Source organism: Hesperophylax consimilis, chromosome 18 (assembly GCF_061612785.1).
Source record: "Hesperophylax consimilis isolate HC1 chromosome 18, BYU_Hcon_1.0, whole genome shotgun sequence".
Lineage (NCBI taxonomy): Eukaryota > Metazoa > Arthropoda > Insecta > Trichoptera > Limnephilidae > Hesperophylax > Hesperophylax consimilis.
In genome coordinates this window covers 30,416,698-30,429,799 of record NC_142853.1, presented here as the reverse complement: position 1 = coordinate 30,429,799, position 13,102 = coordinate 30,416,698, and positions in this window count along the sequence as shown.

Below are 13,102 nucleotides of genomic sequence, written 5' to 3'. Positions count from 1 at the left end.
CGAATTATGGCGTCTGAACTGGTATTCTCATCTAATTTACTTAAATTTCGGATCTCACCAATAGTTTTTTGTATGATGTGATCCGTGTTGCCAAAAATATTTTCTAACGTATTTATTATTTCCTTGACATTGCAAGGAGACAATAGAAGGGAAGAAACCGCGTCATGCGCCTCTCCTTTTAACGCTTTTTGTAATCTATATAAATTTTCGCTGTCAGATACTTTTAAGAAGTCTGTGGTATGATGGTATATTGATTTGAACGCAATCCATTCAATTGGATTGCCGTTAAATGTGGGAAGATCATTAACTTTGGGCCTGGTATTATATAAAGACATTGCCTTACCAATTGATTCCGCGAGACGGTCTTCAGTTATAGCAGGTGTTGGTCCCTGGAATCGGCCCTGCGACTCTGGCCACTGTTGCCCGTCGCGTTGCTCTGCTAAGTTGAATGGCTGCTCTGATGTAGGCAGCTCCCAGTAGCTACTGCTTGGCTGCTGATGCTGCGTCGACTGCAGCTGAAGAGATTGCCCTACTAAGGGCTGCTGATGCGATGTTCCTCTGGGTGGGAGTAGCTCGTACCGCCCGCCCTGCTGCTGCTGCTCCAACCGCTGTCCCAAGTGCAGCGGAAGAGCCTGCTCTGTCCGAGGCTCCAATTGCGATGGGAGAGTCTGCCCTGCCAAGGGCTGCTGCTCTGAGGATCCTTTTGGTGGGAGTAATGTGTACCGCCCACCCTTGTTCTGCTCCAACCGCTGTTCCAATTGCAGCGGATGAGCCTGCTCTACCCGAGGCTCCATTTGCGACGGGAGAGTCTGCCCTGCCAAGGGCTGTTGCTGTGCAGTTCTTGTGGGCGGTTGTAGTGATAACCGCCCATCATGGAGCAGTTCCTGTTGCTGCTCCATTTGATCTCGAAGAGGCTGTTCATCGTGATTTCCAAGTTCTGATGATGAACTGTGATGTGACTGGTCCACCCAGTCATTGACTCTATCTTCGAGAGTCCGTTGCGAAGTCCTTGATGCGGCTTCTAAAACGAGCGCCGCATGTTGCTCCTCTGCATCCAATATTGACATTGCTGCAGCCATCTTTGCTTCAGCCATCTCCGTAAGTAGGCGGGCCTTTTGTCTCGTGATGTGCACCTTAGTTTCTGAAGCTTTTATTTGAGCCTCCGTCCAGCTGCTGCTGGTTCCCGCCTTGCTGCCGCAGACAGATGACGTCTTTGAGTGTTGTCCCGCTTCCATGATGCTGCTGTTCCCGATGCGGCTCGAAGGACCATATGTTTCTGATCTTATTTTCCTCTGCTAAAACTTAAACTGAAAGAAATAAAGGTCTAGTTTCCTCTATTCTTCAGTTTTCCCTAGGTTTACATAAACCTAGTAATTATCTCACGGCTGACTGCCTAGGTACGCATGTACCTACCAGTTATAGCAACACTCTAATACTGTCTTTCTTCTGGGAGGTATCTGTATTTAAACTAAATTCTGAAGGACATTTTACCAAAATAAAGATGTTCCACCCGCTCGTTGGCAAACAACATTCTTAACATAAAATAAAATGCACTAAACTATTCTTAATGATACAAACGTGACTTAAACAATACAAATATTTTAAAGGGATTATTTTAAGGGACATGAAACTTTATTTGGGGTTTTTATTACTATGGGACAGGGGTGGGAAAGGTATTGGCAAATATTTTTAGGCATAATGGTTTAACTAGGGTCATCATAAAATCGAAGGCGAACAGCTCTATTTGAAAACTGCCGCCGCTTGCAGTAAAATGTCACCAATTCTTAAATCATAAATGATACAAACAAGGCAATATGTTTATAAAAATACCAGGCCAAAGAATTGTTTTATTGTAGGGTCGAATCTGCAAATGTGGGAAGCTACATTAACTTTGAAAATACGAACTATGGGAACGGGCCTCCTGAAGGCTAAATTTTATTGAGCAATATGTAAACGTCGCATTCTCGAAGATCCAGAAGGGTTGATAAGATTAATTTTATTTACAGTGCTTATTTTGAATAATTTGTTATTACTCATACAGGTCAACTTTTGATCAACTTCTTGATATAAAGTATCTCGTTTCACACAGATTGAAGAAAATTTAAAAGTAGTAATAAAATAATCTAATTAAGACAGACACCGTCTGGTTTCCTTGCCTTAAATGCTTAAACCATAAAACGTGTACACCACGTTAAATAGATAGTACTTCTTTAATTAGGGAAAGTTATTATATCTTGTTCCTGGAACATAAACTAATTCATTATCCTTTTTGGGAGTAATCCCTTTGTATTCAAGAAATATGGACCTCCAGGGAGATATTTGCGGTGTTTATGTTTATGCTGAAATTCAAATGTTAATATTTCAAGCCTCTTCGAGCCGTGAAACCGCATTATGGCTTTAAATGCCAAAACTCTCAGTTCTACAAGCTTAAAGCTTCGTAACTCCGATGAAAGTTCATGTTGCTAAACAAGCTTTCACTCCAAGGGGGACTTTTGGCGATTGAGATTAATTTGATTTATGAGAATATTTTTAAATATCAGAAAACTTTTCAGAGCTTGTTTCAAATGAAATACCCTAAAGTGTTAATAAGGATAAAAAAAGCGTTTTTTTTTTGGTGAGAAGTTGCACAACTCCACCAGTTTTATATTATTCTATGGCCATTATAAAAATGATGAACGTTTCTTTTTTTAATCTTTAAAATTTCAGAATGGATTTAATTTGATTTTAAAGTTAAGCGTATTCTAAACAAACTAACAGCACTTAAAAATAATTAGAAAAATCTTTAGAATTTTTGTGGATTTTTTTCATTCTTCTTTTCTTATTAAGAATAGATTTGTATTATTCAGAAAAAAAACATTTTCTACTTCTAAAGACAAGGCTTTTGTTTTGTTCGGTAGATATAAATTAAGCATTGAATTAAAGTTCTTTAAAAGCGGCAGTTAATGCAATTAGAGTGGTCAAAGTAGAAAAAAACTTCGCTAAAGTAACCGGAGGGGAGGTTTTTATCAATTGCGAAACAAAGGGATATGGAATGGCTTTGATAATTCAATGGGCGCCCCGCAGAGAGTGGCTTGCTCCCTTTGCAATTTTCACTTTAATTTAATTTCTCTCCTGCCCCGATCTCACAAGAGCTACAAACTACCCAACAGGCAGCACCCAGCGCTTGCAAATAAAGACTTTCCAATAATGTCATTACACCCAATTCCCGTCGGCAAATTGCTATTTTGTGACGGAACAAGTGGCTGTCTTCGGAGGTTAAAGTGACATCCAGTTTAACAGGTTGCGATACGATGAAGTGAGTCCTACTTGAAAGCCTTAAAAGATTTAAGGACGAGATCTCCCTCAAGGAAGAGGCGTGAAAAGGATTAGCAATTAGTTGGTTTTGTTCAGATTCGTTCTAGCGAATTATCCAATAAATAGGTTGCACCGTTACTACAGTGTAATTGAAATGTTCGGTACTTTTTTATTAGAAAAATAACGTTAACAGACTAAAGATATGAAATTTCATAGGGAACTTAAAAGTAAGTGGGCATCTTTTGTGAATAAGAGCAATATTACCAACCCTAAATTCATTAAAGTGATTTGTTTTTGGGGTATTATGCCGTGTTGCGCTACCTTCTTTTTTTAGACAACGTTTCGGACAGCATTACAGTGTCCATCATCAGGGCAGATGTGTAATCATATCAGAATCAGATTACACATCTGCCCTGATGATGGACACTGCAATGCTATCCGAAACGTTGGCTAAAGAAGGAGGTAGCGCAACACGGCATAATACCCCAAAAACAAAACACTATAATACTTTTGGCCGTGAAAATCTCAAATCATACCCTAAACACATTGCATTTTTCTCACGAATAACGTAACGATAATATTTTAATATGAAGATATTGAAAATTCCTTAATTTGTATCTTTTGATGAAAAAAAATCTGAAGTGCTAATGCTCCGTTTTGATCTTATTTTTCATTATATTATATTTTAACACATTAATTGCATTCATCTCTTTTTAGCATGATTACTTATTTTGTTCTTATCTAATTATTACATTCACCTGTTCTCTTTAAAAATGCTAATCATTTTTTGAGCATTATAATCCCAAAAAGGGGACATATGAATTTTTAATTATTTAAATTATATTTAGTAGATAATATTCTACCCCTTTAGTTTGGGACAAAATGGTTTTTATGAAGAAATTAACATTAATTATCAACTAAATCTCTTCTTTATGTTTATATTATTACCCCCATGCATGTTGTAGATTTTGTGCAACTGATAAAAAACAATTTAATATTATTAAGGGTTGGTTATCGATTGTGTAGGGTTTGCAACACGTTTATTAATTAGGCCCAAATTGTTACTTTAATTTTTATATTATTTTTCTTTTATTCAGAATAAGTATAATGCATTGGTCACCATGAAAAGGCTATAAGAAAATGTATTTCATAAATACATATTTAGGAGTAGAATCTTAAGTATATTTTACTTACGGCAAACTGCATGGCATTCCGATGCTGTATAAATTTACAATAAGTAGATAGATGGAATCTCGAGTTTTGAACGAAAGTTGTTTTTTAGTTTGTAGGCTCTAGGTAGTATCGATTATCGATGTAGTTGTATGTATGTGTAGTTTGATTCTAGCAGGGGTATACTGAGATGTCTGGGTGGCGTATCGCTTTATTTTTCTCAGAGTACTAGAGCTAATTTTTGACCGCCTTTTAAAATTTTATCTTATTTATGTATCTACCCCGAAATTAAGTTTTATATTATATGCCCATCTAAAACTGTTTGTATTGCAGCAGTATTAAATTAAATCTTAATAAACATAAAAATGAAAAATAATAAAAAAAACAAACAGTGGACGACGTGATAGTAAAATAAATGTTTTGTTTTTAATTTGAAAAAAAAATTTATCGGACTTCAAAACGATGTCTATATTTTTACTTTAAATATCAGGAATCGCTAAGAATATGTTCAGGAGATGGATTCCTGTTCTTTATCCTTAGCTAAGGAATATTCCTCGTCATATATCGATTTATTTTTACGCCTAAAAAGGCTTTTGTATAAAAGTGATATATGATGCAGTGTACATATCAGAATATCTGTATTACAAAGAAAATAATAAGAGAATGTAGTTGCAATTCATTATTAGTAGGTATTATATATATATTTGATTGCACAAAGATAAAACTGTGATTACAAGTATAGTTGGAATATAATGAAAAATATGAAACAATATTAGTAAAACGTAACAGTAACATAAAATAAAATAGAATTTAGAAAAATACTACATATCGCAGCTATTTCACTCGCTCTAGTTTATGCCAAAGCTAAAATGAAAGGGATAGGTATATTCCTTAGCTAAAGATAAAGAATTGATATCGTTGGTTAAAATCCTTCGGGTACACCATATTTAAACGAAATAACCCCACTGTTATTTTTTTTTTTTTTTTTTTTGTAATTATTTTTTATTTTTAATAATATGTTTACATGGTGCATAATTCATTTTACATCTTGTATTTTTTTTACTACTCTTCCATTGAAAGCATTTGCTTGTGTATGGAAGGGGAGTGTACATAAATGTTGTTGTTAGTTAGTACTTAAATAATACTTTTTACATAAATGTATGTTTGCTGTAGTATTTTTTTTGATAGTAGTGAAGGATAATATATTAATTTATTTTTTTAATTTAATTTAAAAAAGAAAGGAAGTTATGGAAAACTAAGGATATTTGTGAGATTAATTAAGTGACAGTAGTTTTTTTTTTCAGAATATTTTTAAAATGTCTCTTGACAGAGAGCAGTATTCGGGTTTTATCATTAATGCTTCTGATTTCTTCTGGTAGACGATTGAAAAAAGTTCTTCCCTGGTAAGTATAATGATGTTGTGCAAAAGACGTATTTAGTTTTGGGCATAGAAAAACATGTCTAAGTCGCGTTCTGTTTTCATTTAAAAATTGATATTTATCTTTTTCTTTTATAAAAGTCTTTAACATATAAAAGATTGATACGTCTAAAATTCGATTACACCGGAATATATTTTTTTGTAGTTTTCTTAATAATTTTACTGTGTGTCGAATATTTACTAAGTTGTAATTTTAAAACGCCTCTCAACTAATCTTCAGCGTCTTCTCACTAAGAAACTGACAATAGAATGTGATCTGGTAAGTACTAGACTCAGAATATAAATTCTCTTGTGCTTTATTGTATTTTTCCACAAGAAGCAGCGGCTTTGTGGAAATCCAGAGTATTTGTGGAACTTTTGTGTATTATTTATAGAAGCCGTGGCCTCTATTGTCGTTGATTTTTTATTACTATAAAAAAAGCCCGCGGTCTATAAACCCAGCAGAGTTGAGAGTATTACGGTGGAGGTAGCGAACCCAAGTCCGAGGACGCCGACATTATATTTAATTGAAATTTTCAGATTTAGTCCTGAATTGAGGGCGTCCACAATTCAGTGTAAAGTTTATGTTTGAAGGCGTTCGCAATTATATTCGTTTTTGAAGACTAAGCACATACATTCGAAGGTACTAAGTACTGTTCAATATTTAACGACGTACACTTTTTAACAAAGTATGGAAATTGGGGAAATTACAACTGGTAGTTCTGCGAACAATAGACTTTGCGTCCAAAAAATTATGTATTGTATGTAAAAGTATGCATAGTATTCTAATTTTCTCTTAAAATTTGTAAGAAGGTACATAAATATCTACCTGCTTGTGCTTAATTCAACCATATGCTTTTTGGTATTACTTTTTTTCAATTTTAAATAAGGAATTTTATAATTTGTCCAATGAAACACCACTATCTCAATGACAATTATTTTCAAACTTTATTTAGGCAGGTTGATACCATAGTATTGAAAAAATGCGAAAATAATTCCAAATAAACTAGACGATTTCACATTTAAAAAAAAATCTTTACTGAACTACGAGTATTGAAACAGTTATCATCTTGAACCGGAAACAAATTTGCAGACAAATGAAATGCAACACGGTTGAGTTAAAACAGATTCCTACCCACTCCTCTTACCTTTTTCCTTCTCAGAACTTCCTCTCCTTCCTTTCCCTTAAAAGATCCTCCATTCAGAATCCCCAAGATGACGTAGGTCTTGAGAGATTTTTTTTCTCAGGGCCTCCTGTGTGGAACTAATAAAAAAAAATCTTCTGCATTTGTTGATTGATAAATTGAAGACGTTCACTGAATCGGCGTACTTGAATATTGTAATGACGTTGACTTCTAGCTAAGGCAAACTTATACTTAATATTGTTAAAATTTCTACTTAACCTAGCTATAAATCTATATATATGCTACAAGAATGAAAATTGACCCAATTCAAAAAATTCAAAAGGCGATAATTAAAATAATCCTAAAAGTACCATTCGACACAGATCAAGCGAAATTTACAAAACATTAAACTTGTTAATAAGACAACTTTATGCCAAATCTGCATTACTACACCTCCTCCAACACAAACTTCATATTCCAATTCAACCAAAACCTCGTTAAAAACCAGATCCTTAACAAATAAAACACTAAACATACCGATAACACACACCACACACGGACAAAGATACTTTCAATACTACGCTACTAAACTGTTTAATTGTATGCCCATTACTCTGAAGCAACTACTAACTGCAAATAAATCCGCAAACATTCACAAAAAACATTTCACAGCCTGGATCAAAAATCAAGATATTTTATTTTTTCAAAACATAATAACTCCAATATTTTGCCAACTATACTCACACTTACAATACAGATATATGCACTTACATATATGTTAACATATTAATATATTTTTTTAACATATTTATTATCAATATTCAATTTACAAAAACAAAAAAACAAAAAAAAACAAAATTATAATTAAAACTTATTAAATAAAAATATTCTTCTACAACACATAAATACTTGTCACACCTATAAATAACCACATAAACACCTTAGCACAGGTTCTCCTAGTGAGGTGTTCACGAAACATACAATATTACTCACATACAGTTTCACCTTCTCAAACCTACCATACACACAACATATTATTATAGTTATAAGTTTGAAATATATCATGTACAAATATAAATAATTATGTAAACACTGTAAATATTATATAGAAATAAATAAATAAAAAATCCTACACTTTAAAACATGATGAAATGATTGCCTGCTGTCCGTTGAAATATGAAAAAATCAACGTTATTTTTAACCAGTGAAACTAGTTGCAAAAACAACTTTTACCAATCACATAAATTGGGTAGTGCAAACTCTTATTACCCGATGTCCATGAATTTCTTTCATCCCTGAGAAACTCTCCCCCTGGTGGGAACTTTAGCCCGCGGCCATCTTATCTTGGCTTTTAATTAAAATCTTTTCATAAAATGTAAATTGCAACCAGAAATGCAATCAAAGGAAGCAGAATGATGTATATTCGGGATGTGCACTGGTTTCACTATAGGCCAATGGAATTTAAACGGTTTTAAAAAGCTTTTCTGTTGATATTTAAATATTCGCTCGTTTTTTCATTTTCGAGACCTTTTTTCATCCAATAAAGTCTAATAGGGAAATCTCTGCACAATTAAATGAGGACAAATCTTTTGATGTTGATTATTGCATAAATTATTTATCATCGAAAAGTTAATTACCATAATGGGAACTTGAATGCATCATTAAAATACTCTCAAACGGTGAGATTTGGCATCATGAAAATTTAACTTGTTCTCTAGGTTTTTCTCTTGGTTTAAGCTATTTTTAGTGGTTGAATGTATAATGATTTATTTATTTTATTTATTTATTTTTTATTAATACCCCAACCTAGGTACACTTAGGATTGTGTGTTATTGGAGCATATATTTATTTACACTTCCGACAGAGATATTCTAACGATACGTCACTGAGAAACAGCATTTTGTCTCGAGTACACCTACTTGTATTTTTGTTAGTGTAAATAACGGACAAAAAATATACATATACTATTTATGATATGATATTTTATTTTCTGAAGTCGGATAATATTTTCAAACATGATGCATGCTAGTATTGAGATGAGGTGCAGTGTTAAATCGCTGTGAAACCTATACCGCTAACCATAAAATATGACAAATAAATAAATTTCTGTAGTGTGTGAAAATACTCAGGTTATTTTCTATAACCTGAGTATTTTCAGTCAGCTATCAAATGAACACGGTGTCCGGAAACTCGTAGTTAGGATATCGCCGCTCCGGGAACCATGCATTGGATAACCAACACCTCGGCCATAGGTCACCCCAAGTGGTTCGCTTCGTTTGGTGAATTAGCAGGGGCGCCCAGGTTCATTAAGTGAAGATTGTCTAGGTCTTGGATGCGTCTGCCCACTTACTACATGGCTGGCTTGATTTGGAGAGACTGGTTCGTGGAGTTTTTTTTACCTCTCCAGCAGGACTCTTTAGACCCATCGCCTTGCTCCGCATTCGAACGATTGAATTCAAACGTCCGACACTCCTGGACTCACTGACCCCCAAATTCCTACCCACTCCTTTACCTACCTTTGTCTACCTTTTTCCTTCTCAGATCTTCCTCTCATTCCTTTCCTTAAAAAAAACCCTCCACACATCATATACAAAGATGACATAGACCCATAGGGAAATTATTATCCTCAGGTCCTATGTGTAGAAGAAATGTAAAAAAAACATTTCAGTCAATTTTCAATTTCAATTTCCGGGAGGTCGGGGTTAATATGAACTGTTTATTATCTTTTAAAATGTATTAAAACGTAATCATGTTTTTACCGTTTTAGCATTCTTACCGTATTAAAACACGCATTTGACTTCTTTAAGCATCTTCGAATAATTTTAAACGTTTCAACGATTGAAACCGTGTGTTGAACTTTGAACAATATTCTTAATATTCTTTGAACAATATTCTTTGAACAATATTGAACAATATTCATCACCTATTTACCATATTTTTACAAATCAACAAACATTTTGACAATTTTTGTGTGTTTTACTACATTTCAAACCCTTTTCCATCTTTCATCGTACTTAAGTATTTGGGTTTTTTATCGTGTGCTTTTTTATGGGATTAACGCTTTTAACTATCGTTTATACCATATTTATTATGAAGGGTGAACATGTTGAAGCTTTTTTACTGTACACACCTTTTACCATCGACGAAAATTTAAGTGCTTTAATTCAAAAGTTCTTAATTTTAACTTATCTCTACAGACTGAATTGGTGCAATATTCAATTTGAGATAATTATGAAAATGGGCGAATTTAACCATATTTTGCTTATTGGAATTGTCCGAATGGACAATCGTTTTTTTTTTCGTTCTGTCCATTTGGATAATCGTTCTGTGCATTTGGTCACTCGTTGTGTCCATTTGGACATACGTTCTGTCCATTTGGACATCTGTTCTGTATATTCGGACATTCGTTCTGTCCGTTTGGACAATCAATTTGTCCACTGGGACATTCGTTCTGTTCATTTGGACAATCGTTTTGTTCATTTAGACATTCGTTCTTTCCGTTTAGTCACTTGTTGTGTCCATTTGGACATCTGTTCTGTACATTCGGACATTCGTTCTGTCCGTTTGGACAGTCAGTTTGTCCATATGGACAATCATTTTGTCAAGTTATACATTCGTTAAAATAATTAATAAATACAGAAAAGATAAACAATCGAAATTCTCAGATAGAGAAATGACCAGACACCGTGTATATAGTTAGAATCAAAAACTTGGAGGCGGTAGAGTTGATGGTGTTTTAATGGGGCTTATAACGACATGCGCCACGTTGGTTGGTCGCCTAGCAACGGAATGACAAACATATTCTTGGTACAAAGGCAGGAAAGCAATGAACTTTAATACCTGCAAACTAACCCCAAGTGACCTAATTCTAGAGGAGTCGATCCTACCACCAAAATGAATTGAATTAAAGACACCATGGAAAACGCATTATTACAAAATTACATCTTCATCACTTCTTGGTACAAAGGCAGGAAAGCAATGAACTTTAATACCTGCAAACTAACCCCAAGTGACCTAATTCTAGAGGAGTCGATCCTATCACCAAAATGAATTGAATTAAAGACACCATGGAAAACGCATTATTACAAAATTACATCTTCATCACTTCTTGGTACAAAGGCAGGAAAGCAATGAACTTTAATACCTGCAAACTAACCCCAAGTGACCTAATTCTAGAGGAGTCGATCCTATCACCAAAATGAATTGAATTAAAGACACCATGGAAAACGCATTATTACAAAATTACATTGCATATATGACAATTTGAAATGTCATCTCTGTAAATTTATTTGTTACGTTTCGGTTCCAGTTCAAGACGGTGGCCATGTTGGATACTACCTTTTTATCCCACCAGAGTTCGCATAATCGTGGTTCCTAAAAAGTGCTGTCAAATCAAATTTGAAGAATTTTTGAAAAAAGAATCATTGATCTAAATTTATTTGGACAGATGCATAATTCCTTATTTGATATTTAAAAAGTTACGAAAAATATTTACGGTTGATAATAAAGTAAGTAGGTCTTTAAGTGCCTACTTACAACTCTTATGATTTCAGAGGAAATTTTGGTTTTGATTTATCAAATAAAAGAAAAATAGAAACATATTATTTTGGACGCGACGTCTACTGTTCACAAAACTACTAGTTTGAATAATAACTAACTACTTCGAGATTTTTTACAAAATCTCAAAGTAGTTATTTAGAAAAGAAAACTTAATTAATTATAATTATTTTCTACGTATGTCATCGATGATCGTACTCTTCCTTCTCACACGCTTGTGTAAAAACAAAAGAGACGGAAGATATAAAAATATGACGGCATGTACGACCTCTCTCTGGGATTATAATTTCAAGGTTTACTACCCGTTGTCTCGACTGTGTAAACTACTTTGTTTTTTTTTTTACAGAAAGGCAAACATTCCCTGTTTACGAATAACCTGACAATATTTGAAAACATCATTGTAAGCAGAAGATGTTGCTTGTGCAATTGAAAAGGGATTCAACCGACGCGCCAGGATGGGAACTAGACGTATTTTTCAACTCAACCACTAATCAGTTGCTACGAATTTCGAACTTTTTATATAATTGACTAGTTTTAATTTTGTTCTAAGACATATTAAAACCCTTAATTAATTTGAATTCGTGGAAAGAAAATCATTATTTTTTAATATTTGGAAGGTATTTAACATTTTTGCCTTAACTTCTCGTGAATGCTGTTGAAATTTTAAAATAACGATTTGAATATTGAAATTTCAAATCGTATTTCGTCAATTTACAGTTTTATTTCATATTTTCACTGGAGTAAGCTAAAAATATTTATGATTTAACACCGTAAAAAAATAATCGTCAAAAATACTTATTTTATGGTTAATACTTGGAAAAACTCTCGATCCTTTCTTTAATAAATGAAAATGTTTATCGAAAACCTTCCTCGACAGAGTGGGTGATGGGTGGGTTTGGGAAGGGAGGGGGGGGGGGGAGGCTGTTGAGAGCTCTGACTAATGGGGGTGGTAAATAAAACACCCCCGGGCGATGGAACCGGCTACGAAACAAGAAAAAATGTGTAATTACAGTGAGACGCTTTTTTTCATTAAGGGTCGAGTCGAGAGATACCGTAATCATTAAGGGTAGACTGCTCTTTCGATATTTTTTTTACTATGAGTAATAAAAGGTTCTGTTAAAAGCCATCGAGTATTTTGGCAGTTCGGCTAGACACCATTGTCTAAAAATAAATAAAATATCGCAATACAAGAGAAAAATTTTATTGTACAAGTTTATCATTTGGAGTTTATACACAATTTAATGGCCTCCATATTATAGTAAGTAGCCTGACAAATTTTCTTCTGACCTGAAGTTTGCAGGTAAAATATTAAAATATGCCAGGTAAAAACATAATCAGGTCTGGTTTTGCGAAGTTGATCGTTTTTTAATTTATTTTTTAATTTAATTAAAAAGAAAGACAAACTTGATCAGGTTACGAATAGTCTGACAATGTTTAAAAATCCCCTACTACCACCACAGTAATCGGAAAATGTTGCTTGTGATGTTATGGAGGACTTGAAGCCAGTCGAGGAATTGAACACACTTTGTCTGGGTGGGAC